The 2716-nt window shown below is 28.8% G+C and overlaps 1 long non-coding RNA gene across 1 annotated transcript; it reads right to left on the minus strand.

Annotated features, from left to right (window-relative positions):
- Nucleotides 1-1295: 1295 nt before the first annotated feature.
- On the minus strand, nucleotides 1296-1895 carry LOC111627487. The gene is made up of 2 exons (XR_002757014.1): nucleotides 1560-1895; nucleotides 1296-1486 (listed from the first exon to the last, which is right to left on the minus strand). It is a non-coding gene; the product is annotated as an uncharacterized LOC111627487 (long non-coding RNA).
- Nucleotides 1896-2716: the final 821 nt, after the last annotated feature.

The following is a 2716-nucleotide window of genomic DNA, read 5'->3' on the forward strand; positions in this document are numbered from 1 at the left end:
TAATGTGCGCTTTATTCACACGTTGAATCGTAGTGTCAATTTGCTTCCAGTAATCTTATGCGACAGCTTTCGAAACTTTCCTTTATTTAGATGTTTTCGCTGAGCTTCTCTTTTCAACCTGGTTCTACCAGTTTTTTTTTTAAATATAAAGCTTATAATTATTCCCAGAAAAGCAAATTCGCATAGTAAATATGGGCGTGCTTGTTTTTTTTTCATAAATGCTCAAAATGCTCTATTTTGCATATACACAAAACAAAAAGAAAGTCTCCATTTCTGGAAATTTTGTATCAAACGAACAATCCGTTTGTCAGATAAACAATATGGACTTGCTGTATGCATTTAAACGTCATTTTAACGATTGTAAATATAGCAGTGTGAAAATCCAAAGTTAATATTTTAATTTATTAAGTTACGAAAAAAGTTTTGTTACAATTATTTGATAAATTTTTACTTGTTTTGTAACAATTGTACGAAGTCGAAAAAGGAACTTCCTGTTTAGTTGGAGAAAGATAACACAATCCCTTCTAAAACGATAGTTTAGTGTGGGATCTCTCACATCTATCCGCAAAACTACCCAACTTCCTTCATTCCTAAAGCACAGCTAGTTAGCTGAAATCTGCTTAGCTCAGCTCACAGCTCTTCATCGAAGTTTTTTTCTTCACTGTCGTCGATCTTTCACGAGGCAAGTTTCGACTCTATGTATGTTCCCTGTACTTTCTCCTCAGTCACCAGTTCAATTCTAACTTCTACAGAAGATCAAATATCATCGAAGATTTTGTATTTTCGTAAACTCACTCTCTCTCTCTCTAAAATGTAGAGGTTACTTAGCGGGTTGTCAGTTCGAGTTCCCTTTTAAAGAAAGGTATATTATAGTTAGATATTTGTTGCTATTCTGATATGTGTTATATTATTTCGATTTCATCTTTTATTGTAATTGTACATAAGGATTTGACTAATTCTACTAAATAAATATAATTTAATAATTTGATTAATTTGTGCCTAACTCCATCGTCTTATCCACGGTAGAAATAATCCCGTCTACAAATTCATTACAGCACCGAAAATGTATGTTATAATTTGTTGGTAAATATATTTGTTGATTAATTAAGATTAGCAATTAATGTAAAATCAATAAGACGAATTTAGCATGATATAAGATGGATAGGCAGCATTTTGTTTTTGAACAGAATACATTGAAAATAATCACCGAACAACGTCCATATTTTATATTATTGTTTGTGACCATCTTTCGGAAGTTTTACTGTATATAACTAATTAATAATTTAACAAAAAAGTGTAATTTTAAATATATCATATGCATATTTTAATAAAAATATTGTATTTTTATAAACAAACATGTCGTAACTGCTTCTTTACTACTATTAAGAATGTTCTTCCAGCATTGAAGTGACTTTTTGGAATCCTTTTTTCATAGACTTTATTAGATCTTGAATTTTCTCTTCAGCATTTTTATCACTAAGTGCATCTAAATTTAAAATTTTTAAAAATTTTAAATATTTTATCTCTAAAATATGTTTACTAAGAAAAAAATATCATACTTGCATATCCTATAGGAGCATTTTTATACCATCTTGGGTTATAGTCACCATAATTGGATGCATAAAACACTGGATTATTTCTTTCACTTCTTATACTCATACTTCTCCAATAATTTGCATCTAAATTGTAATATTATAATCAATTCATCTTAAAATCTAGATTATTTAATATAAAGATTGAGATTTTAAATATTACTGTTAAAATTCTGACTTGTATGCTAATTATAAAAAGATATAAAATGGCAGGTATTTTATTATCTCGATTTCCTTAAGTAAAATTTTTAATTTACACTTATAATTTCGAAATTAATAAAAATTTAAGATAATCACTAATAATTTTCTGAGGGGTCTACTACAATGGGGATATTAACACTAAACACTGGCTTAGTTCGCAGTCTATCATTTAGTAAATGGGGCCAGTTTTCTATAGAAATTCACTCCAGGAGGCATCGTCTTAGAGTTGCAATCCTTCTCCCATTACATATATAATATTGAAGACAAAAAAACAGATTTACCTGGATAATGATCCATGTTTGGCATACGATTAATATCACCTTTTTCTACAAAAATTCGGCCGTTTGGTGCTCTTCTTTCTCTGAAATGATTATCTATTCTTCTTCCAGAGAACAGACCGTGTAAATCTGAGTTTGCTGATCCATTACTACTGTTTAAAATCGCGAAAAATACCGAAATAAATCCGAAACTAAAGCTAAATTTCTGCATTGTTTCAATGTGAAGTTGCTGGTTCCTTTAATCTCTATGAATATACGATCTCTTATAAATATTCTACCTGCACGAGACAGTCACATATATGTGTTACTTGACACGATTTATTATTGGTTTACCTCGTATTAGGTTAAACAAAAAACGCATTAATGTGAATATCTTATAAGTTATATTAAAAAGTCTTGCTCGAAATGCATTGAAATTCAACGAATTTTGATGTCGGGTGACAATAAATAACCTAAAAATATTAATTTAAAATAAAAGACGTGCTATAAGTAGCTTTTACTTTAATTACATTTTACAGAAATGATTTGATTACCTAGAAGTTATTTCTGTTTAATTAAAAATAAAATACGCAGAAGAAAGTCATGTAAATTAAAATAAATAAATTTTTGCAAATAAATAAATTTTTAAACGTAAAAACTGGAAAT

This window comes from Centruroides sculpturatus, unplaced genomic scaffold, assembly GCF_000671375.1.
Source record: "Centruroides sculpturatus isolate CEXI.00-Female unplaced genomic scaffold, Cexi_2.0 scaffold562, whole genome shotgun sequence".
Lineage (NCBI taxonomy): Eukaryota > Metazoa > Arthropoda > Arachnida > Scorpiones > Buthidae > Centruroides > Centruroides sculpturatus.